The sequence below is a fragment of the Bombus vancouverensis genome, chromosome 3 (genome assembly GCF_051014615.1).
Source record: "Bombus vancouverensis nearcticus chromosome 3, iyBomVanc1_principal, whole genome shotgun sequence".
Taxonomy (NCBI): Eukaryota; Metazoa; Arthropoda; class Insecta; order Hymenoptera; family Apidae; genus Bombus; species Bombus vancouverensis.
The window spans coordinates 16,558,024-16,585,180 of record NC_134913.1 but is presented as its reverse complement, the minus strand read 5'-3'; the positions used below and the strand labels follow the sequence as shown (position 1 = coordinate 16,585,180).

The window sequence follows — 27,157 nt, the reverse complement described above, 5'->3', positions numbered from 1 at the left end:
ACCTGTTTATTTCCTACGAAATTCGAACAGGAACGAACAGCGAGACCGATTCGTTTCGTAATAATTCACTTGCGCGGCACGTATGTTTGAAAACGGAGCTACCAGGTGGCGATCGTGTTGCTCGACTCGAACGTTCGTGAAACGCGAATTCTCTCGTTCGTACATTTAAAAACATCGTTGCTCGAGGTCATCGTACGGAATAACGTATCTCGATCCAGCGAGTAATTCGAATCTCCATGGAAATCTAATACGAAAGGATGACTTCTCCTCGTCGAATAATAAAGATTCTCTCCCCACTACGCGACTGGTTTTGTGACTCGCGTCGAGTTTTTAGTGCATCACGCGCCGCCATGCCGGATTTGGTGCTGGTCCGCGCAATATTTTACCCAGGCGCCACTGCTCCTCGTAAGATTTCAAACGAATAGTGAACGTGGGCGCGTGGATTTGAAATCGTACTGGAGACGCTTCGAGAGATCGAGAAGTTGAGTGTAGACAACATATGGCGCAGCCGCATTACTTTCGTCGGTCGTCTCGCGCCTCCAGTGTCTATTGCTAGTTATTGTCGTACATTTACGAGGACGACCGCGATAATTACGACCATATTATCCGTCACGGATAAACTCGCTCGCAGTTGAAAGTGTAAAAAACGTAACTACCTTTCAGTGACAGAAGTGAACGTTAACAGCTGTTCGCGCGTGCACGCTTTCTACGAAATACAGTAGTGCTGCGTTAACTATCCGTGATTTATTAACAGGCCATTGTTATCCCCACTAGTTCTTACGAATTCCGTAGAGTCAATCTTTGGTATCATTAAAAATATGTAGCATACGCGATATAACGAATACCGGAATGTAGTTTATAGATTTTTGAAATAGAGACCAATTAAAATATTCTATAATTGTAGAATTTTATCGATTAAAGTAATATAGATAAAATAATAGTTAGCTAATATAAATAGTTATCGTTAGTCAGGTAGCAAACTATATTACAGGTTAGTAATTCCATTTCTACGTGGCAATTGAAAACCACAAGGGAAAACATGTCGTATCCGTTTTTGCTGTTTTTTAAAACACTTGATGGCTAAACAGTATTTTAATATATAACAGTTGAAAAAGTAGAATAACTTGATATACATAGATAATAAATCAATATTTTGTAAGAATGAAATAATTCAGTTGGCAATTCTATTAAAGATTTCATTGAATGGGAAAATGTATGGAATCTAATTACCGAAATAAGCGATAATAATCGATACTTACATACCGAACTATCGGTGGTAAACGATGTTTATGACAATCGATATTTTTTCATCTCTAGTTCCAACTTCTGACCAGTTACCGAAGCGCTACTACACACTCTTTGTTTCCGATGACACGTTAATATAATTTGACAAATGTTCGATATTGCAATAAAGAATTTACGTGGGTGAATCGTAGTGAACGTGGCGATCCGACCAGTGACCTTTCAGACATGATGTAACTTCCTCGCGGTGAAAGACTTGGTTCGTTTATAATCTGTATCGAACGCGCGCGTTCTATGATTTCTGGCGGGACAACTTTTCAAAACGTGTCGCGTAAAAATCGTTCGACTATTCACATGACAGCCGTGCACTACGTGTATCGTTGTTATAACGCAATGCACGCAATGTGCTCATTAGCCCGCGAACGTCTCTGAGTAGAAACAGTTATACGGCAGTACTGTTTTTATGCAATTCTCCGTACAATTCGTCGTGAATGTAGTGATGAGTTAACTATAAACCAAGGAAGTGAGGTTAAGTGGAAAATGCGCACTGCGGCGCCACCACGAGGTATCAAGCAGCTCCGTCAAACCACAGGGCACGATGCTTCGTTGGATTACAGAAGCCGACTGGTATGTCAGCTTCTGCATTAATTTTATTTGCGCACATAAATTTTTATTTATTATTTACTTCTTCTAAGAAGAATTTTACCTAAGACAATTATGAAGTATTATAAGCATTGTCTTTAATGTAAAGGTTACTAATGCAGTTCTTACATGCATTCATAACTATTACTCAATTTTTTACGAGTAACGTTGCTCACAAAAGTACTCCAGCTTCTATATACAGATAATATTTTATGAATTTTTTATGAAAAAATGATTTGATGAATATTTTCTTTACTTTACTTTAATGAATATTTTATGTGTCCCATACGAAATATTTTGAAATTTCATTAGCACTGTAATGAGACTTGACTATCATTATTACACTGATAGAGTTAATCAAATAAATCTGAAAATGTACATAGAAATTACAATACTTATGGCTGTTTGAATGCTGTCTACTAACTTTTTATTAAATACGCAATAAATATCTTGTAACTTCTACATAAATTTTAAGGTCGGTTTTAAATCTTGACAATATAATGCCCCTTACAGTATTAATGAAATTACAAAATGTTTTGTATAATGCACACGATATATATATATAAGTGATAATGATATATTATTTTTTCCTATGATAAGTGTTCAAAATATACTTTCATGAGCCACTGTAAGTAACACTCAATCAGTATCGGAAATAACCGAACGTAGTGGAAAACACATAAAGGTTAGCTTATCGCCATTAACAATAGAATTTACTTATTGCTAAAAATCGATCATAAAGTTTTACAATTCTTATAACGTTCAATAAATGTCTGTTTAAAATTGTAAAAAGGGTAAAAGGAGTAGATAGCTTGGAATAAAATGAGATAATAAAAGTATTACGGAACGTATGTGGAAGTACAAAGAAACACTAGCGCGCCAAATTTCAATCTCTCCATCAAGCAAGTATGTATTTTGATAATCTTCGTACATTTTCTTCCTTTAGAATTATATTATCGCGAGAAATTCGTCAGATGTTAGAATCTTGCAGATTACACGTTGATTTCCATTTGACCAGACACAGGAAAACGCTTCCTTCTTGTGGTTCGTAGATTGAAACCGGTTTCATTCCGTATATGCTTAAATCCAGTTTCCTTTCACCTTTATTCAAGAACTATCGGTGTCGTTCGCCGGTATCGTGGCTTATCAGAGCATTTTACGTTTGTTGACCGAGGATAACGCTTATGCGCGTTCCTCGTTCAGTTTCAATCCCGTAATCGAACTTTCGTGTGGTCTTTATCGAGATCGCGATTCCATTAATGAAATACACGTGTATCGAGCGTATCGATTCTCGAATTGAAGTCGTCAATTGGGAACGTTTGTCTACGCCCAGTCGCCATTTTTATCTGGTCGTCCCTTCTTAATCTCATCGATTTGTTCGTATACGTTACTACGATGCTTAGAGATCGGTCTGAAGATATCGTCGAGGTACAAGCGTATCGAATTTCGTTCACCCTTTGCCTTTCAATCTTACCAGTTTGTCGTCAGAGTCACGAATCAATGTTCAAACCGATGTTCAGACATAACGACGTTTCTTTCACTCACTGTCTTCATATTCCACAAGCAGTTTGTAGTGTTTTTTTGTTTACAAGGAGGTTTTTCTCGTTTCAAGAGGATCTCGAAGGCTACTTTTTTTACTTCTTACGAGATAATTACCCCATTAGCACCTCGGTATATGGGAGATTCAATCGACAGCAAGTTCCTTTCTTGAAACCTATTCAAACTGTTTATAATAAGACTAACAGTAGTATTTTAGTAATATTGTTATATAGATAAATCAGATAAGTTTTTATACAGACGGCCTTTTTTTAGGGCCATGTAAGGAATATAAAAGCTCTTACGAAGCGGCCTTGACGCTTTCACCTATTACCCTTTCTCTTTGATGTTCTAATGCGCTTTTGACCTTTCTTAACCCTTGTACATTCCAACTTTCCATCACAACGTAAGTATATTGGAATTCGAAGGAGAGAAATAAATAGGTGGTGACTTCAAGGACATTTCAAGGTCACTCGTGTTTTTATGAATAACATCCGAGTTAGATTCCGAGTGAATGTGTGCGCTTGTGTATGGAATGTTATTTGTAGAAACATAACTGACCTTGAGATGTTGTTGACGCCTTCACAGATACACTCCTCCTTGATACTCTAATACCTTTTATAGTCTCCTTTAGTCACTGGAGATCTCGTTATTACAAATCGCATCTTTAAAATGTCTTATTTTAAATATCGAATACTGCAACTTTAACATCGTTTAATTTTATTAATTAAATAGCTGAAACTTGCATTGGCGCTTGTAATATAAAGTAATGGAATATAAATGAAGGTAGGAAAGACAGAAATTTCTCTTATTTGGTACTTAGAAAATATCGTACTTAAAAGTTTTATCGTTAGTCTAAGTTAATTTAATTTATTGCGATATTGCCGAGTTCGCGATCCAACGAACAGAAAATAGTTTTACAAACTGATACGAAGAACGCGTAACATGTATAATCACATTAAATAGCAAATAGAAATGAGTTTCCAGTAATTATATCTCGATGAAATAGCAATCTGTTGACTCTAAATTATTGATATTATGCAAATCGAATTAGCCATCGGCTATCTCACAAAAACGATCGACTTAGCACATTTTCCATCGGTGCATGGATGCGGTCCGCCCACACCTCGGAATCACAGCCTTGACCCACCAATTCGAGATCAACTCGAAGTCCACGCTATCATTTCATTTTATTTATAAAACTTGGCAAAATTCGGTAATCGATATTTACAATATAGAACAACATTCAAGAAACGTTCACTCTATTATATATGCAATGCAGACATGTATATGCAAGTCTGATTACTAAAATTCAAACGACTTAAATTAAAATCTCTCGACTAATCTAAATGAGACTTAAGGACATTCAAGAATCATAACAACCGAGACTAAAAGGAAAATCTGGTTCGACAATAACATCCGTCGTAATCTGCATATCGTTGAGTATCACCGTTAACGACGACGCTCGTTGAATCAGAGTACGCGTGCACCTTGTACGCGGCACGGTCGATCGTGTCGAATAGAGTGATCGACGCAACGTCGATCAACCGTTGGACCATGCGAGTGGTTCGAAAATCGTAGAAAAGGATACACCGGTCTGCGTATCACGTTGAACGATCGAGTTCGTGCACCAGTCGCAGCCCACACGTGCACCAGTTGCAGCCTTGGCCGACTGACGAGGCCGCGGCTCTGTTTTTATTTCCCTCTGTCCGCTGTTCGCGTCTCTTCTTTTTCACTTTTTAGAGCTCGTTCACAAGGCATCACATATGTATATGTATTGCGATACACGTTTCGCGATAAGCATTCACGCGGAAACTGATTTTCGTCATCGATAATGATTATCGATAGTCAAGAACATTTTCTTCATTTATTATGGTTATTGATAACGGGGAAAATCCGTCATCGGTAACAGTTATTGGTAACAAAAAAAAAAAAAAAAAATTCCCTCATCAATAATGATAATGAAAAACAATTTCCAGCCTGATACTGTTTATTAGTAACCAAACACTGATCTTATAGCCGATAATGGTTATTCCATACCAAAGATCATTTCAACTAAAATACTACGTTTCATGTTATAACATTTTTGACGATTGTTGCGATTCCTGGTAGAAGATCCTTTTTCTCTTCTCTTACACTGTGAATCGGATGAACCCAACATGTACCTGCTTCGGATTCATTTTTCTCTTTTCATGTTATATCGTTCGTTAAAAAAACACGTATTTCACGGGCAAGATTTTACTCACAGGAAAATACTCACTAGCTATGAAATCAGTCGGATACTGTATCGCATGAGTATTTTAATGCGGGATGTGTATCGCATACGTATATCGCGATACACGTATCCTCATGTACGGGAGCTTTTAAACTATAAAAGATCCGCCATAGCGGGCACACGCTCGTGCACACGCGACACCACATTGAATTATTTATAAGGATCGAGCCTGGCCACTCTCGATGGATGCCACCTCGACAGGGTTACCGCATAATATCCGCGCATTAAACGCTAATAATAGAATTCTCCTATTTGCCCCGTGACGTCCCTGGAGATATCGCCTTCCGATTGGCTGCTACGCTAGTCCAGCTGCCGCATAATTGCTCGATGCACTCACATTCCACCAGGTTTTCATTAATTGCGAAAGGGGCGTGCTTGCCGATTTCACGTCGATGGAATCTTCAACGCGATACCATCGTCCAGTAATAATTCATCTTGGTGATTTTCGACCGTCACAGTTGTAAATCAGTCGTGTGTCTTGTGTGGGAGGCATTTATTATACGACAGTGTCAGGAGATGCGACTGCTCGGACATAATGGAGTGGCACGTTTTCCTGAACGTAGCTCCTTAACCTGTTTTCCATCGAAGGACGAAATCGTCTTTGGAAAACAACGATGTTTTTTATTTTCAGATTTTTGTTAGAAGGAGTTCGAGTTCTAACATATTCATAAGACAAATATGTTAAAACATATGCATAATGTTATTCCTAAGACGTAGATTATTATTCCACTTGCCATTTTATTGTGAACTCGATATTAGGTATACAGGGCTTTGGTATATAGAGTTACGTTCGATTAAATATCGTTAGATCTGAATTGAAAAGATTAGATCATGTTTTGATTAGATTTACTTTAAGTACGATTAGGTACAACATGTATCTAAATACATAGATTTCTATATCGGTTGCTTGGGATAAATATTTTGTTATACTGTACGGAATATCTGAGTGTAGAAATCGTTATTGTTTTCTCAAATTCTAGAAGGTGTAAATTGCGCAATTCACACAGCTGTTACGATCGTATCGACCTTTTCACCACAATTGATCATCATTCGGCGTCGTAGTAACGAACTTAATCTCGTTACCTGGCTGCAACGCGATAACGCCTCGATGTTCGCCTTGGATTTCCACGTCGTGGTTTACGATTTCACCAATCTTGGGTGCCACGGAATTCACGCCAAGCTACGAAACGATTTATACACGTTATAAATTTCATCGTCGATGATCTTTCCGTATCTTCTATTATCTGTAATCGATACTCAAAATTGACTAAGGGAAGTGGATTATAAAAATGGCTATGTGGTTAAATTGGAATTATAATTTAATGCAAGAGTGCATTGTTATTTCTCGTTCACGAGATCTTGTCTCTCAGTGTGCAATGAATTGTCGGTGGCGTACTTTGTACCGATCGTATCGAAATTTATTGCGAACAGAATCGACGTGGCGTTAATCGTAAGCCGCTTAGACGGTTCATTGATGGCGTTCCGATCGAAAGAAAGCCGATTATCGTTGCCACCTACGACCTTCTCTATGGATTACACGCGATCTATTAGATATCACTGTACCTTGATGTTCCTATTTCACGTTATCAGTGACTGGAGTTCAGTATTTAAAGATCGAAGGAGGACAAATTGCGCGTTTCACAAATCAAACTGATTCCACTTTTTATTTCTCTCTTAATCTCATCGCATAAGTATACGATTAATATTCAATTCTCAAGAAACAAGTTACTTACTTCTATAAGTTTATTCATCGTAAGAAGATGATACGAATATTTATACATATTTTATAAATTCTAAAGTAAATGTAAAAATCAGTGTCCGTAACATCATCGCTTCTCTGTACTTCTCAATTTATGGGTTAAATTGATCAATATAGCTTCTGAATGGTTCAATTACTCAAACCTCGACTCTGTGAATTTATTGTTTATCCGAGGACAAATAGCTAAAAAATGACGAAACTTTGATCTCCTGCAATTTCGAAATAATAGATAGGACATTTTAATTAAGCAGACCAAAATCGTTCGAGTAAATGATATTTTCTAATTGTAATTCTAATCATAAAACACTCAAGGACAAGGATCGAAGAAGAACAAACGTCACAGATTTGCAGTGACACCCACTCACACACAGTAACTAAAATCACCATCAATCAAAATAGCTAACATCGTGTCTATTACTTGACAACAATGGAACCAGAACGAAGGAAACGATTAGTCAGCAGCGTGGCCGATCTCGACCAAGCCTGGCACAGGGTTAATTAAAAGTAATCGAGTAACTAGGGGTATCTCTATTCACCTAAACGATTCATCGTTATCGCCGCATAAGCGCAGCTCGTTCAAAGGGGACGATGGCAATTAGAGCATCGCTGCCGCGTCGAAAGGTCACCGATAAAGCTTTCGCAGGGTTGTTTACGATGCTCTTATCATCGCGATAGATATCATCGCAAAGTATGTGCGCGTCGTAGCGGCCCGCCTTTGATGAGTTTTTCCTCCAACGATCTGTTGCACAACGTCTGGCCGGCACGAGACTCATCATCCTTCTCGTTTGTCTTCTTTCTGTTCTCTGAAGGCTTGCTTTTGCGTCGCTTCGAGGCGCGGGTTAAGTGAAATCTAATTGCTAACTGAAGCGCTCGCTAATTGTTACCAAGATAGATCTTCTGGTTAGATTTTACATATTGGGAAGAGAGGTAAGAGTAGGATCTTGCGTCACGAGAATAATTCATTGAGCTATTCCTAGATTATGGAAGATGCGTGGGATCGGTGATTAACTCGAAGATGTGTTTTGTTGGACGTGTTATTGATACTTTGGTTGTTGCCAGTCATGTTGATTAATTAAAGTAGATGTGCTTGTCCCAATCTTGAAGAACGATGATCATAAGGTTATTTAATTTTACGATTCCTGCCAGTATGGTTCATACTGTTCAAGATTCTAGAATGACAATCTTTTTGAAAATTAGTCAATAGTAGCGGAGACGAAATTGATATATATTTGTATAACTATATTTGCAAAATTGTTTTTCCTTGCTATCATCGCTCCGATAAGTACAAACAATTGATCGATTGGTCAACTTTATCCGTATCATAATAGAATTAGATTCGATTGGCATTGTCTTTAATAGCACAGCAATTTATCCCCTATACCTTCAATTAATCTATCGATAAAGAGATCAAATGGTTCACGTATTATCGTCGCGATGAAAAAGAATTGTTACATTAAGGAACGTTAGAGTAGATCATTGATATGAAACTCGAAAGTGTAGGGTGATACTAATTGATTAACTTAGTGAGAAAATTAAGCTATCACAACACCAATTTATCGAATATTTCCCAATTCTAATTCTAATCCAGTTGAAAAATCTAATTAATGTCTTTCCTCAATTCGCCTGTAAAAATCGAATCAATCACGAAATGCTCGACAGAGCCACGCACCGTTGATCGTACAACTAACCGTACAAATCGATGCCAAAATCGGCGAAGCATAACCAATTTTAATTGCCTCGCAATAATTGCAATATATGTATGTAGGTCGATTTCTAAACACTTGCTTGCATTTTCCATTTTTATTCATTTATTTTTTTTCAGATAACGAATACCTAAAACGTTCCTATACGTTCGTACATTTATTGCATTCGTTCGTACATTACAGGTAACCCGACTATAACGTGTATACACGTTGTAAAAACGATCTGAAAACTGAAAGAATCATCGCGTAACAGCGAACTTTAGATTTCGAAAGATTAAAGTAAGCTCAAGCCTGAAACAGATTAAACGTTTTTTTATTTTCTATTTATCGTTAAATTCCTCTTCGTATCGAATCACGCTGATGAAAATACGTGTCATCGTTAAGCTGTTGACAAGCCTCGTCTCAGGCAACTGGGTAATAAAAGATATTGTACATCGGTGCATTTCATTCTTTTTAACCTTTCGATGCTCTTACTCGAGAACGCATCTGTTCCATTCTGAATTCCATTTCGCAATAAACCGTTTTCATGCGTGTTTCCCTTCGTCTTGGCCGCTCTATTGGAGAACCTTCGAACGTATTAGCAATGCAAATCGTGATACGTCTGTCAGGAAATTAATTGCAGAGAAATTGGACGTCTGTTAGCGATGTAGGATTGACGATAATGCGAGTATTTCAAGAAACGTTTGTGAAATATAAAGGGTGACTGCGCGCGGTGATTGCGAAAGAAGAGAAATAGAAGCGTAGTTTCTATAGTTTTTCGATGGCGAACCAATCGTGTTTTCACTTATCGAATACTTGATCTGTGAGTCAGACAAATTGGAGATTATTCCATGGAATCTTCGATCCTTGAAATGTCTCAGAAACTTTGTACGTGAGTTAACTTGGGAATGAAGCGGATAAGTCGATCTAAGGAACGTAGATAGTAGAAAATTACGACAAAATAGAAATTAGAATGACCACGTATCTTAACGAGCCGTCGATTCGCGGAAAATCACAGACGCTGACGCAAAAGATTCGAAATAAGAAATGCAGTGCGTTGTGAGAGAAATCGAATCGCCTGATCTGTTTGATTGCCCCTTTGGCGCCAATGCAACGTAAGTAGAAACATACCTTGTATAGAATGGAACTTCGGATATTATCTTGTTTATTTTCCACTTGTACCTTTATAAAACTTCAAATAATGTTGATGACGCGAGCGATTAAATCAAAATCGCGATCTGTTGCAAAACAATCCAATCAACTGTATGCGTTAATGGTATAGTCGGAATATAAGGAAAAACGTACCTTCTACGCAATATTTTCTACGCGTCACCAGCAAATTTTATTTTTCCACTTAACGAAACCACGAAAGATTGGAAATAAAAATTCCGAAAAAGAGAAACACAAAATACTTGACAGGCAGAAATTCAAAGCTAAATGAAAATTTTTTTACAATATTGTCATAAATTTCGAATGTGAGATTAGGTTGTGAAAATAAGGTTTAAAAAGTATGTTCTTCAAATATGTTTCCAAGTATTATAGTAATATAAATAATTTCCTAATAAACATTACAAACGTACCTAGTTTTGCATAAGTACCTTTATATTTATGAACAGAAATATACGTGCTATTCTATTAGATCGTTATGTCAATTTATCTCTCTTTAGAAAACAACTTTTTACAAAACAAGTTGCAAATTGCACGTAGCAAAAAAAAAAAAAGAAAAATAAAAAACGGTTACATCAGCTCTGTCATCAAGATGGAATAAAAAGCGCAGCTTCCTCGAAGTGTTCTCCTCGAAGTCGTTATGTCTTCATTTCTCGATCATCGTCACTCGTTAATGGCACGAGCGAGATCGCACGCGCGTTCAAGAACTTAGTCCAAAAGAAGATCGCACTCGTGGCCTCTGTTACATCATTGCAGTCTGTTCGATAAGTCGATACAGTTTGATTTATCGAGAACCACGCGTGTGTGGTGTTTTAACGAGCCCCGAGAACGTGTTCGCGGATCTTCTACGGGTCGGTTTCACAATCAGGAAATACCTGACATTCCATGGATCGATCGTATCGTGTCGGATGCAGTAGCGTAGAAACTCGAGAGCTGCAAACGTGAAGGAACTCGTTGCTTGGTATGCGACGTATTTTGTTGCACTGCGTGATGTGAAATTAATAGATTCGTTTACATGTTTCAGATGTGCAGGTAGACGCGACAATCTATGAACGCACGTTAAATTTGAGATATTATAATAGTGGCGTTAGCTGTGGCAATATTTTTGCTATAAACCTTTGCGTAATAGCGAGACATATTCGAAGGAAAATAATATAATTTAGTAAGTGGTAGGAAGGTATTAGGGTAAATTCTCACATCTTTATTTAGTTGTTGTTTCATTTATGCGTTTCATTTATGTTCGAATGCTTGGAGTTTGCTCCTAATCTGTGCTAGGGATAAAAGGATACGAGAAAATATTGCAGAGAGATGCAGATATCTTCTATACTATTTTATAGGATTAAAATAATTATTTAGTGAAATTAAAATATTCTTTGAAAAAATTTGTTACGTTTCCTTCGAGGGATAAACGAAGGAGAAGATGAAGATAGAGGAAATTTATTCGAGCTTTGCGGGCCGACGTATCGACTCGGTTTGCCGCTATGCGATAAACAACGTTGGCTATCTGTTCTCCATTCTAGAATATTGTTGCACTATCAGCAACCGGTTGTTTGGTAACAAGACACGGTGCACGTTGCACGATATTAAGCCATTTCTGCTGGCTTATCTGCACGCTGGCACGTATGTCGAGTCAGCTCGAGCTCGAGGGACGAGAAATCGAGCGGTATTAGCGATTTCTCGTCGTCTGCATTTGCGAATTTCGTAGCCCACAATCATGCAAAATATTTCACTTGTCAGGCAATTTCCCTTTTTGGGTGATCCTTGAGCTACATTTCTTCCGCGAATTGCACAAGGTTAGAATAAGCGAAATTCAAGAAGAATTGCAAGATTAGATTCATAGAAATTTAAGTATTATATCTCTTATTTTTAGGAACGAGGATTAAATTTAATAGTTCAGTGAAATTTTTCGAAACTACAGCTTGTGCACATCTATGAATTTATTTATATACGATAGCTTTCTTTCTCTTTTCATTTAATATCACTGCAAATTGAATCCTCAAACTAAACAACAATTTTCACATTGTCAGTAAAACATGCATTCGCAATTCGACAGTCCAACCAAAAGAAACGATTGTATTCAAAGTTCGCACTTACAATCTCTTTTCAATCCACAGTCTTTTCCCGAACTTCATGCACGTTGCATCACAACGATTCGACGTAAACCAACAAAAATGGTCAATCGTCCTTGAAACCAATCGTAATATAAAATTCATCCTATTTCCTCCGATACATTTATTATTACGGGAAACGCTTCTTCATACGTCGTACGAGTATTCGATCCTTTTATTGGCCAATGAAAACGCCAGTTACGAGCACGATCCGTCGATATCATTCATCCATAAAAATTAATCGAGCATCATCACGAGTTCGCAATTTTTCAGCTGACTCGTAAAACGCGTATCAACGGGGAAAACTGGATGGAAGCTGTTGGCGACAGGTTCCGAGGGCAGTTTGCAGAGAGAAAGGCGGACCGGTATTAACCGAAGGTTCGCTACGAAGCCGATCGTTGAATGAAATTTAAGTGGGTCGCGCATGAATGAAATCGTGCAGCGTTCTCCCTTACACTCTCTTCGACTGCGTCTTATATTTTTATGTTTTATACTCTATCGATCTCTGTCGGTCTCTTGCCAATTGCCCTGTTTACGCTACGAGTGGGCGACCGGATGAAGTTTAAACGATCGCTCGGATTTCCTATGCGACGTGACAGATTTCTCGTTCCACGTCTTTGATTTTCATTCTTTTAAGATAAATAACATGGATGACTTTTTTGGAATATATTCGTCTGAATGTTTATATTTTTTGTCGTTTTATATCTTTTATCGTTTATGTTCAATTTTAGCGTTTTTATATGCGCGATAATGAAAAGCGAAGGTACAGATTTTACAGTCGAGTAATTCCTACGAATCTTTTTAAATCGTGCAGGAACTTGCATTGAAAAATTAATTTTTCATCCATCCAAATGATGTTTATCTAAATGTCCTCTTTCCAAGCTACGTATATGTATGTCGTTTCTGCGACGGTGTATCTGACAAAGATTTAGGAATAGAAAGGTATAATACGTTCGTTATAGTTTACCGTTATCGCCCATTTCATTAAAATCGCGACAATACGAGACAGTTATGCGACCGTTTCAGAAAGTAGGCTGCAATCTGCGGCCACGGTAACCGCGTATAAATGCAGATTAGGGGCGAGACTGATCTGCGCCCGTTGTGTCCCGATACAATCTGCATTATAATTAAATGCCAGCCGTGCGTCGTACGTCTATCATTTTTCGAGCATTCTAACCGGTTCCGTTGGTTTTTCCTTTTCTTTACCTTAGACCTTATTTCCTTTCTACGGGTGTCGCGTTAATGTCGATGCATATGGAAATATCGAACGTTAGAACTCAGTCGAGCGAACTACAGTAGTTTGCGAACGTATTCCAACAGCTACGGCAATATTTTACGAATATAAATCATTTTCGTGCCTTTAAATTTTGCAAAAATCCATAAAAGTCCGTGATCTGATCGTCACAGTATCTATCAATGGAATTTTAAAAAGTTTCATGCAACACGTTTTATTCCTGAAAACTTCCTACGATAAGTGTTCGATAATCCGATTAAAACACAGTAACTTATTTAACACATAATCTGGTGTTTCTTCCATAGAAAATTGTTCCAAACTGCTTCGTCTGATTCCAATAAAGGACTCTATATAACCTTCGTTTTACGATTTTAATCGCGTCGAGAGAAACACCAGGTCGGAAGATTTAATCCAAGAGACGAGACGATGTAGCTGTTCGATATTCCTGATCGTATTCCTGTTCGATATTCCTAATTAACATTGGATCAGAGGGAAGCAGACGAGTTTCAGGCGGCACAAACTTCTTTCTACAACTTGACTGGCGAGCTGGTTTATTAAGGGGAGAAAAGAGACGAGGAACACGAGAGAAGACACGTATACGCGTGAAACATTCGCTCGTCGATATGGTACGATGTCACGCACACGCGAGGCACCTGCACGCGCGTGTGAACCGGATATAAGGTTCATTTGAATAATTATTATCGGTTGAAGACCGCGGCCAGCGTGGGCGTATCCAAGATTTACTTGTCGTTCGTGAAAAAGCAACGGGTTGGTCGAGGTAGTCGTTTTTCGATAGAGAAACGAAACTGATACAGAAAATGGTACGCGGAGGTAATAGTTGGATGAGTCGTTTTGCTTTTAGAGCATTTTTATTCGATTTTGTATAGTTCGATTTGTATAGGGAAAGAAATACAGGGAGAATGGAAAAAGAAGAATGAAAAGAGAATGAAGGCAAGAAGGAGGAAGATGGCACTCGATTCTTGATTAATTAATAACGTCAGCTAATATATCCAAGAATTATGGAAATATTAATTAATCCAATAAACCTAATATATATAAATAGACAAGGCTTAAGTGTCAATAAATAGCAAATATTCTATTTTGAATATTTTATATATTTTTGCGTATCGTATGCACTCGATAGGTTTTTACATCCTTAAATTTCCCAAAAATGCAGAAATGTAATGCAGTGTGTCGCCAAAGTTGATTTTCTTCGTGATTTTTCCTCGACGCTTGTTACACTGTCTGGTCCTCCGGTCGAACCTTTCACGCATCAGCCCAGCGTATTCTACTTCTAAGTAGAATATACTTCTTCGCACCGGCTTCAGCCAGACACAGCTTCCTCTTTCCGCGGAGATCTCCTGACCAGTGTCCGTCTGGCGAGGTTTCTTATTGTCTGGTGTTCGTTAGACGCTAGAATACGTGAGCACGGCTGCGTAACTGAGAATTGTATGTTGTTGCCGGCCACCTACACCAAACAAAGGGGTATGAGTCACGGATTTTATTTCGAGGTTGCAAGTAGTCTTGAAATAGACGGCGTCCCACGACGAGAAAAGGCGGCCCGTCTATTTAAAGGGCAGCTCAACGACCGGCTTCTCTTTCCACTCGCCATTGCGACACCGGTGAGAACTTTTCGCACGTGGGTCGCAAGCACCGAAGCTTCCGGTTTGATCCTGCGTACTCGAGGAACGTGAGTTTTACGTCAAATCGCTAGCTTCATTTAGAAACGATCAGTGTTGGACTCGATACAAAAAAAATAGGATATATCGCATCTTTATGCGATTAGACTTGCTGCCAGTTTATCATAAAATAGATTACACAGTTGCAATAAATATATCAATCAAACGTCGCGAATTTTGAGTCGTTTGGATCGTGGATGTTACGATGTACAATATCGACGATCCAACGATAGTGTGTGTCAAGAGTAGAGCGATGGTTTTGCGTTAAAAATATTTTTATACGGAAGGAGTTTTCATAGGCCCTAGCATTCACGTATTACGAATAATTTCAACGAAAAGTTCAATTTCGAGAAGGTTTGTTGAAAGAAGCTTAATAATTGTAGGGTATACAATACCTATTGCAAATGAAAATATATTCAAATTGCAAAAATATTAATTAAACGTGAACTAGATATTATCTTGTCAAGTAAAATCATAAAAGGGTAAGTACTGATAATTAACAGGCGATGTAGTTCATGAAAAAAGTTGGTCGACACGTGGCCTCGATTTTTTCGTCTTTTAAGAAACACTTTTGTAGCCATGCCAGAAACATCCCTTGATTATTTGAATTTAGCCCGAGCGATATTTCTTCCATGAGACGGTCGGTAAACACGCTGAGTTCTCTTAACTGGCGGCAAAAAGATGCCGGAAGTACAGGCATGCATCCTACGCGGCTCGAGGAAAATCTTTCAGCCTGCGTGATCGCGGGGAGTTCAAAGGGGCCGTCGTCGAGATAAAATCGATCCGCGAGACGCGTACCCTTTCTGTTTCTCCGCGAAATATCAAGAGACTCTCCGCGCTCGAAATGGAAGCTCTGAAGTTTGCTAATTATTCGCCTGCCTGCGCAAAAAGTCGTCTAGGAAGCACTTAGGATGCTTTAAGATATCGCATCGTTAATAGATTTCTTTTGAAATCGTCTTTTAAGAAGATGTGAAATGTAAAATATGTTAAATATTGTAATCGTACCTTGCGGTCTGAGTGCTTCTCTTATTTTTTTTTTTTCTCATAAATTCGTACCGTGCGTATTAAAGTTCATTTTTCCAAAGTATTTGCAATCGAATAAAGAGACCAATAATTTAAAATCGAAAGAAATCCAAGAATTTCGCGAATGTCCTGGTGAACCTTGAAACAATTCGCTGAATCCTCGAGGTCTTTGGAAAAGATAAGCAGAAGGTTTCTTACATCCATTCGTATATTCGTAAAACCAATCGAACGACAAACGATCCATTTGCGAGCCTTCCCACGGATCGCGACTACCAAACAGGGATATCCATTTTGAGGTTTCATTACTCCTACATGGCTAACTATCCCATAATTAAACGTCACCACGAGATAACATCTTCGAATCACAAAGTTGCACGAAGAGTCCCTTACGAAGTGGTAAGTTTTCAGATTCTTTCATTCGGATAAATTTTCATTTGTAATTCTTTTTTAATCAGTGCAGATTATCGATCTCTATTGGATTAATGAAAAAAAATTCCAAGAATCGATATTTTTTTACATAATAAAATTTGAAGAAATTGAAGTACTTTGTAGCACGGTGATAAACTATTCTTTTTCATAGATTACTATAGAACATCATTTTGTGACTGCGATTTGTGGTAGGCTGGTACGATCGAGATCTATCGTTGTAATATATTTTTCATACTTACGACGAAACAACGATTCGTTTTATTTGCATACGTCTGTTTAATAATATCGCGTATACGCAGCTTTTACGTATTATTTCACTGCTTATTCCTTAATGGGTTAATGTTTATAAGAGATCGTAAGTGGAAGTTCCTATTCGCGTGAGAAAACCGTGCAACGGAAACCAGTCGACGGCATTCGAACAGTCTCGCACGTGCAAGAATGCGCAACTGGTAATGTAAGAAGCTAAGCGACTTACACGATCGATTCCTCGATACTTTCTACGACTGCAAGAACAATCGTTTGAGTCTACTCCACGACCGGTTTCGCTTTCCTTGCTCCTTTTTCCGTTCGATTTTTCACAGACACACAGCTTCGAGAGGTGTGTTTCAACTTATCTGGTTTCGAACCAAGTGAAAATTCTCTTTTACGTTTTCAAAGGAAACGAGAAATCTTCCTCGGTAATGTGATTCTCGCGAGTTTGAATAACTCTTTGGTCGAAACATTTGAAATGTTAATTTCGAAATAATAATAAAATTGATAGACGTTTGAACGAGGATTGAGTCGAATAATAAAATCTTTGATCATCCTGGTGATTTAGTAAAAAACGAAAAATTTATTCAAATTAAGTAAGTAAATTGAGAAGTTAAATAAATTAGACGAATGAAAGACGGTTTATAGCTAGATCTTTTAAATTAGATACTTTGATACGTCATTGTGAATTTTTCGCGTTAGTTCTACCTCTTTTTTCCTAATATTCAGTGTTATTTAAGGCGTTACTGCTGTCGAGATTCGTTTGGGTTAAAGCGTTCTTCACTTTATTCAGCTATCTCGAATCTTGAATCTTTAGTCTCGACTATAGTCGCGTCTGGTAGACGTAGTTTGACCGACTGGCAGCTTCAAGGTCCCTTCTTCCTTCATGCATGCGAATTTTACGACGGGATAATTCCGTGGTAGATGACTATCTAAAGGGATTCTACATGTGACTATTATTCGCTCGATGTAACGCGCCTCATCGTTCGATTTCATCGTGGAAACCGAAACGTGATTACAACGCATTGTTGCAAATACCCATGTTCTTCCCTATGCGCGCTTATCCAGATCTCGTCTGATAGCATACAAGGTTCTTCTACTCGCCGATAATCTCAGATTCTTCGTCAGACATCTAAACCATTCGTTTCACCATCCATCACGATCCACGTGTTTACTCAAACATACGCTACTACATATTTATACACCAAAAACTTGCTACCATTTTTTCAATAATACATCTATTCGGTTAAATAATAAGCTCATTCGCGTTCTTTTCAAATAACGCATTAACCCCTTAACCTACAACTACGAGCATAGCCCGTAGTACGATGATCAGGCCAAATATAATATACAGAGTGATTGGTAACTGGTGGTACAAGCGGAAAGGGGGTGATTCTACGCGAAAAAAGAAGTCGAAAATATAGAATAAAAAATTTTTTTTTCTTTCTTTAAATTTTTCCATCAAGACAACGATCTACAGTGAGATCCGTTATAACGAGACGTGATAAAGTGCACGCGTACCGAGCGAAAATTCAAAGTCGATTTTCTCGAAAACGAAGCCTCAAACGAAAAATTTGTATTCTATATTTTCGACTTCTTTTTTCGCGTAGAATCAGCCCCTTTCCGCTTGCACCACCAGTTACCAACCACCCTGTATAATAGCTTGTTTACGTTTTCGGCCCAAAATTCTCGAACGTAAATCGTAGGTTAAGGGGTTAAGCGTTTCATACAAAATCTGCTTAATCGAGAATTGTCTTATCCGTCCTATTTCTGTATCTTGTATCTTTCATCCAAAAACTCTGACACACGAATCTTTACATTTTTTTTTTCTTTAACAATTTAAACAATTTTTATAATATTGCGAAAAACGAACCCCGATAGAATGTCGTATATAGTACAATTTTACGTCGAATAAAAATTATTATTTGGCAAAGAAACGTTCTCAGAGTTAGACAATACCTATACGTATCCGACGGTTCACTTCTCCCAGGAACTTTACTTTTGTTCGTTCAAACTATACCTCGACCCACAGTTCAGAGTCTTCGTCCACGACTATGCTCGAGCACCGTTGGAATAAAGCTGCGGTGCTGGATTATTTATCGAGGCTGGGGTTTCTTTATAGATTCGACAAACAACTCGAGTGTTTCACCAGGGGGAACAGCGACTAGATTCGTGGAACAACGCGTTTAGCACGCGTCGGGATTATTTTGATCGCGTTCTCTGCTCCAAGTGTATTCGTTTAGTCGCGTATCTTCCACGTGATCGTTAAAACGCGAGCCGATGCAAATAAACCGGACGATTTTCCGCGATGCCAGAGTCCGGACGAAGCTCCCGATTCTGAAATCTGACTTGCTAATACCACGGTGCACACGCACCGCCGTCCCCAACTGATCGTCGACATGCTGGTGCTTTGCAAGTCTAATTCAGAAGCGTGCACCATCTTCGTTTCCACCTATTAATTGTGATCCTGTCTTTACTCTCGCTCGTTCATCTCTGTTGCCCGCTTTTTTTCTCTCTCGTTTCTTCTCTCTATCCTGCTTGTATAGTATTCGTACGTCGTACTCGACGAGTATCTAAAGTGTTACGGAAATTACGATCGAAGAGTTATACAGGGTGTCTTGATGATCGGCTTTGGAATTTGAGGCAAGTCGGAACAGGAAGATTGAGCTTTATTTTCGAACATTTTCATTGCTCGCACTGGCGCTGGTTTTTGAAGAATTGCCGAGCTTGCATGGTAAATTGTTTTCGTTGTTCTTAAAATCGAAGGAAATTATTATGGAATATTGAATTTAAATTTTCTACAGACAATTCATAAACTTATTACGAAATTTTGTAGCTCGTAATTAGATTTCTATGAATTTAATGACTTAAGATATTAGATATACAGGGTATATTTAGCAGCCAAACTTTCTAATAACCCCTTAACAAAACTTTAAATGACCTATGTTTACATAAACGTTTCTTGCTTGATTATAAGCATAAAAGACACCAAGAAAAATCGCCAGCTTTGGGATCACGGTAATCAATGGGTTAAAACAGCAATTACCAATTTCATTTAATCGCATCTAGCATATAAATATTTTCAAATGCTCGTGTATCGTGAATTGCGGCCTTACGGAGACAGAGTAAACGCTCCGAAGACAACGTTCTTCCCATCGGGGCGAGATCTTCCCTAACGACTGACCTGGCTACGTGTTAAATTCTCGGTCTCTCTCCGAGAGAACAAAGCCTCCTGGTCGCATACCTTTCCAACCTAGAGACATCTGGTTCGCGAGCAAAATCGTCACGAGAGGCGATGCAGAGTGCTCGTACGTGACCATGATGTTCGTTACCCATTGCTTCCAGCCTCGAACAAATCACCGTTCGATCGTTCGAATTTCTTTTTCTTATGTGTTTTTCCCGCATACTGCGAATAACGCGTATTTTGCTCTCAACGCATCGACGACCCCCCATTGTAAAAATCTTCGATCTGTTCGTGCAATCCTTTCTCGCTTTAGTTCCAAGCTTTTTACAATCGTGAAATTCGTATCACGACTTCTGTTCAGGATCGATCCAATCGCGAAGACCTGAGTACGTTGAATTCGAATTTTCATTCGTTCTGTTACGTTTTCGGGCAAAGCTCGCCATTGCGTCGACCCGAATTTCTGGCATTCGTCACGGTGACACGACCTCGTTTCGCGTCACCTCGACCAATTAACCGGTGATGCGCACGCTACAAGATTCCAGATTCGTCGTCGCTCATCGTTTTCAGCCTTACGAGCCGCGCGAAACATCACAAACGCGCCGCCAGAAAAATACCAATTCCCCGGTGACGAGGAAAACCGACCGCGACGCCCACAATCACCTCGTCCATGTTTCCCCATGCGATTGTCTCTCAACCGTGACTATCGTACCGCGTCGACGATTCACTGGAATTCGAGTGGAATTCGCTTGAAAATGTTGATGTTCCTTTCGAGGTGAATGTAGTGAAACCGTTGGAAGAAAGCAGGAAGTTGTTTCGATAAATCTAAAGTTATTTAAAGAAATTAGCAGAATTGCAGTTTGAAAATTCGAACATTTGGAAATGCGAAATTTTAGTTAACGGGATTGAGAAATCTGGGAATTCGTAAAGCCGGGAATTCGAATATTCGGAAGGCCTGAAAATTTGCAAGTTTGCGTGTCCGAATGTTTCAAAGTCTAACTGTCAAAGTTGAAAAATTTGAACGTTCAAAAATTTGAAAATCTATTGTAATTTCAAAGTTTGAAAATTTAAACAGTGGAAGTTGGAAATTTGAAAATTTAGAGATTCGCAAATTGAGATCTCCGACTGGAAATTTCGAAGAAGAAAATTTACATCTTGAAACAAAATTATCTTCCCGTCAATTGAATATTCCAAGTTCTAAATCTCGTTGCATCTGTCCCATTGTCTGTCCCACTTTTATCGTTCCAAATGTCAAATCTCAAGCGTCATCTAGAAGTCAAAGTTCGATATATATATAAGAAAAATGAATTGATCGAGACTACAATTCAGTTAGGTCGATTCGATGTTAATAAATCGACGAGAATTGACTTATATCGAGGACACAGGGCCGCGGGTTCAATTATTGGCAAGTACCTACGCGACGAAATTTTCAATTTGATGTCTCGAAAATTGGACAAACTGCCGCGCGGATCATACGAGCCGCAGAAAAAAATGTTAATTCTGCAAGATGAAGATGGACATCTTGCTACGATTGCTCTGAAGTACGATCACGATTATTTTGTCCTCTTTCTTCTTTACGTCAACCATTACATAACGTTTAATTTCAATTTACGATCGACGATTTGCAAATTTGAATTTATGTTAACTGGAAATAACGATCAATTAAAAAACATGGTTCTAGATGTTCACGAGTGTAAGAGACTGTGGTTTCTTGTATCTAATGTTTAAATGCGTTTAACGTAATTTGTATTATAGTAGACAAGAAATAGACAAGTGTCGATATGGACTCGGATAGTTTTTCTCCGATAGTTATCTAGGATAATTATCGCGTCGCGATAATTGCCATCTACCATGCAGGAATGCGCTTTGTTTATTCAAAGAGAGTACATTTTCTATTCGATGCGTGTCTCGCAGTTTTGCATAATGACTCCGCGAACGAGATGTTTCCAGACCGCAAGAAATGTACAGTTGTGAGTTGTTTCAGACGATTCGAAGAGTTTATAAGAAATTTAGGTTATTCCGCGAGAAAATTTGTTGCAATGACTCCGAACAGTGCTTTGATAAATTCAATTAAACGAAGAAAATAGAACTGGAGATCTTCGACTACAGCAGAAAGAAATAGAAATTGGTTCAGAGATTAGTACGATTGTAAAGATTAAGATTTGAAAATTTAAATCTAACAATACGAGCATTTGAAAGTTCGTCAAATTGTAGAAATTTTTATCGCGACAAGAACAAAGTAACCCTAGCACGGTCATGAAATTTTAAACTGAATTTTATAAAGATTTATGAGAGGATTTTATAACATAAAAAAAGACGATTGCGTTACGAAAGATTCGAAGAACGTAACAGGATTAGATCTAAACATAGTTGGTCCATATCTAGGTGCACGATGACATTTTCCAAGAGTACCGCCTCGATCGAAGAAGATGACGGTGATCTTCTGCGTTGAAACGATCGTTCCAAGATTTTTCTTCTGTCAAACAACGAAATCATGGTGGAGTAGCATCGTTTCGTAGACAATGCAAAGAGGCACGTTTGTCTGGCTCGCATTCTCTGCCCACACGCCCTCGGATACCGTATTACGTGCGTAATATCTAATGGACGTTTACGACGTTTAAAGGTGGCACGAAGTGGGCTAATACGAGGTGCCATTTAGTCAGTTAAAGGTCTTTGAAGCCACGACGTATCGGTGCTCCCGTTTATGTAATAAATACATAATTTTATAGTTATTAAGTGGTTGTCACTTAGACGCGTGTCGGCATTTCTGCCAACGACGCGAGGTTCGACCGACATTTCTCTCCGTCACCGCATTTACCGTTTCACTTCTCATCCGAGTCATTCCATGGAAACCATCCAGAAACGTTTCACAGTTCATATAAACGAAAGCTTACATTGTCGCGTGATAATTTTCGCAGTGGAACATATATGTACGCTGTACACTCGTAACGATCTGCATATTTTCATTTATATATCGTATGTTATAGTAATAATATACACCAAGTATATGTGTGAACGTGCAAACCGATGGAAAATTAATGATCAGAAACGATATTCATTATCTTGCTATAAAGTTAGCAGATTGGAAATTTGAATTATTTATTGGACATTTTAAACGTGATATATTATGTACAGCTCGCATTTAATCTCGACAGTCTTTTATAAAAGTGACAGATTGTTAGAAACTTTAACGACAAAATAAAGAATTTTTTAATCAGCGAGTATTTAATATCGGCAGTTTAACGAGGGAACGTGGCTGAGAAAGAAACCTGGTGTCGGTAGGTTCCTAATTACAGTAGAAGACACAATAACTAGCTATCTCTAGTTAGCTCGATTGACACGGCCAGCGGGAGACGTGACGAGATTTCTTGTATACGGTGGAAGCGACGTCGCCGCATCGTCGGTCGGTGTCGGTACATAAAAGCAACGATTTTTCTCGTTTCTGACCCCATTCCAGGGACGCTTTTGCCGCGCGCGGTACGGATGAGTCGCACGTGCTGATCCGACGATGGAATGCGTTGAAGAACAAAGGGTGCAGCTGGTGCAAACTAGCGTTAACTCGATTGTCAGCAAATCAAATAGATTAATAGAGTAATCGAAGACTCTTTTGACAATCGTTCCGTCCGACTTTGCCGATAATTTTAAATCTGATCGCTCATATCGCATTCGTCGCATTCATTTCTTAAATTCCATTCGAACACATCTTTCTCGAATGGTCGATTTTCTGTGGAAAATGATCATTTTCGTATGTTTGGCTTGGAAGAGGAAATCTAAGATACTCGCTGCAAACCATAAGCGTTAGGAAAATTGTTCGAGTTGATCGAATTTAAATTTTCTAAGATTTTGAAGATTATTTGTTACATTTGTTACTCTGCTTCTTACATTCATTACACCCACTTAGAATAAATCTCACTCCACATTTAGTATTTTCCTATTTAATCCTTAGTATTAATCCTTTTGAAACATCCAAGTTCGCTATTTCTTCCAAAGCAATTGTCTCTACTAGCAGTTCCAACAGGTGCACAAATTAAACACGTATCCGTGTCATTTTAAACGGTTCGTTCAAACGCAACTGGACAATGCAAATCGTTGCGGTCCGCTCGAACGCTTCGAACAATGCGGCGCAAATTAGTTATAAATTACGCGCGTCCCGCAGAAACGGACAAAAGGCTGGATGGAGAGGGGTTAGACCGGAAACGACCGTCTGAAACCCGTTGCCCGCTTTGTTCTCGCACGTTTAATGAGCGTCGCTGCAAAAGCGTAACAGTGGCGCTTGCCGATGACCTTGACGCGTCGCGTTATGCAACCTGCTCGTATAATAAAACGCAGAAGATCAGGATACATCGGTTTCCTCCTAAATCCGACGCAATGCCAATATTTTTAGAACGAAGTCCGAATTAATCCAATGCTAACAATAATAATACGTCGGATTATTTGCATGCTGAGCTCCTTACTGCGAATAAACTGCTGGAACGCAGATTCTGATCGCTTCAGGTTTGGAGAAACGTGCGGGATTTGTGGATTAATAGGATGAACGTAGAGGAATCAAGGAGTAACGGAGTTGTTATGGTTGAGTAAGTGTTGAAGCGAAATTTGTTTTTCGTGCTTTGGAATCTCGAATACAATTTTCAGAAGGAAAATTATTTCTTCCGCGGTATATGTACATTCTACAGAGGAATCGGGTCGTTTAGGTGCTTTTCGACTTGACAGGAAATTTTCGTACTTTGAAAGTTCAAATTGAAAACTTGGACGGTAGAATTATTTCTTCGTGCATATTTCAGAGGCGAACTGAATCGTTCAGGCGTTTCGAAAAGCGTAGAATTTTGAATTTTAAATGTTTGAGATTTTGTCCAATAGGCATGGAAATCATTTTTAAAGGAATTTAAGGGTGAATACTACGTTTGGAGAAGTTTGAAGAGATTTGAATATCAATCGTTACGATCGCAGAGGAATTTATTAAAATAAAATTGATGTTTTACTTATCGCGATGGTATATGCTAGCACATAAAGATGATAGAATTTTGAATGCAAAAGAATGTTTAACAAGATTCTTCTAATTGTAAGTATCTTTTATCGCCTTTTATCCGAGATTAAGTCAAGAAAAGAAAACAAACATGAGATTCGTCTGGACAAATGAATGGCATGTTTGATAGTTGACAGATTAACGGCGAGAGTGAGTGATCACAATAACGAAGAAGTATGTCTTGCATCAGTGTATGTAATTGGGTCATCATGGTGGGTGTATGAAAGCTCGTGATTAAGGTTAATGCCGTTAAATCCCGGCTATTTGCTTTTCCTTTTTGGCGTATCTTCGCTGATTTACGCTGGCGAGTGCGAACACGATTAACCGAATATCCCGTCTGAGGCCTAATAACGTCAACGCGAGATTCTTTTCTATCAAGCGTGCACTGCCAACGACGATTCACGTGATCTTCAGGTTGGATCTTCCACGCGTGACAACTTAGTGCACGATAAAAAAAAAAAACTCGCTGTGACGAGAATTTTTCAAGGCCTTGCTTTTTCGTCTCGTATCCGCTTTAATGCGCTCAAAAGAAGATTACGGAATAATATTCGCGGTAAAAAGATGGGAAATAGATCGAAAAAATTAAATTGACATCTGCGTATAATTTTACAGAAAAAATTAATCGCAGGAAGAGTGCTCCACTCGATGTCAAAATCAAATAAAAATACGATTTTGTTAATATAAAACGTACGAAGCGTATTAAATTCCTCTTAAATTCTCCATTAAAAATATAATTATAAATTGTTATACCTTTTTCCTGTGGTTTCCATCCACTATAAACCCACCTCCATAGCTTAGCATACTGTATCAAAAATATCAAAATCCTTTCGAACCAAAGCAGAGGACAGAACTGATGCATTCGATTCAACGCGTCCAATAATCCCATTCGTTGGTCGCGAAAACGTGAAAAAAGAAACGAGCCAGGTATCGGTCAGCTTGTTCTCGTAATTAGGGCACCTTGGTGGGTGGTTGAAAGCTCGTTATTAAGGTTAACACTTTCCGTGGCGAATCCCGGTATACTTTCTTGTTTGGGTAGCACGTTGCAAGGACACGTGGCCGACCGCTCGCAACGGCAAAGCATTGTTGCTGTAACAATGAAGACCGATCTTTGTGGTTTACCATTGCTGGCCGTACACCTACAAGCAGCATCTGCTGGCAAGGTCGTAAATAATGTTTCACAATCGGAGAACGGGACGAGAAACGGGGAACTCTGTTGTCCACCGCGTGACACACTTTTTCCAGGAATCCAACGCTCTTTTAAGGAGTTCTTCTTTTAATCCAACTTTTCTCTTCTTTCGTTTTATAGATATAACGTACAACGTAGCTTTATTTTGTTTTTATAAAAAAAGATAAGATGAAGACGTATACTACCGTTCATAAATACACAGACGCTTTCATCCTCTGTTGCCATTTAGTCCTAAATTGATGACATACTAATTGACTGAAGATCAATTAATGAATTAAAGGGACGATTTTAGGATTGATTCGAGATGTAATGGAATCTTAAAATTGTTTCTCTGTGAAAAGTAGAAGTGTCATTCATAATGATTTTCCTCTGTGGCCTTCGTATACGTTTATCATTTGTTAAACCATTGTATTAGCGATCGAAGACGTTGCGTCGAGTTAGAAGAATGACTTTTTCATCTGAATTATAATTCAAAAATTAAAGAGTGCGAAAATAAAAAGTTTATCGAATAACAGAGTGCGCTTTTACAAACTTTGACAATTACAAATGTATATCGCCTTGTAAAAGTTAATTTATTTGTGTTATCGTGATATTCCATCATACTCGGCTCCAAAGAATCAAATTATCACGGTAAAATATGTTTTACCAAGAATAAGCAAATGCTCGTATGTGTTCGAACAGCGGTGCATCGCATGCGAGCAGTTTGGTGAAATCGATATGTAAAGGCTTAATTAAGGTCTTT

The 27,157-nt window shown here is 38.5% G+C and overlaps 1 protein-coding gene and 1 long non-coding RNA gene across 2 annotated transcripts in view; one reads left to right on the top strand and one right to left on the bottom strand.

The window, feature by feature from the left end:
* The window catches only part of LOC143302498 (uncharacterized), a 200,804-nt gene extending 200,380 nt beyond the window's left edge, over positions 1 to 424 (bottom strand). Inside the window, exon 1 of the long non-coding RNA XR_013058072.1 lies at positions 3 to 424. This is a non-coding gene — a long non-coding RNA (uncharacterized LOC143302498). The remainder of the gene's footprint in view (positions 1 to 2) is intronic.
* Positions 1 to 27,157, top strand: part of Sarm (sterile alpha and armadillo motif) — a 138,931-nt gene that overhangs the window by 13,228 nt on the left and 98,546 nt on the right. The window lies entirely within an intron of this gene.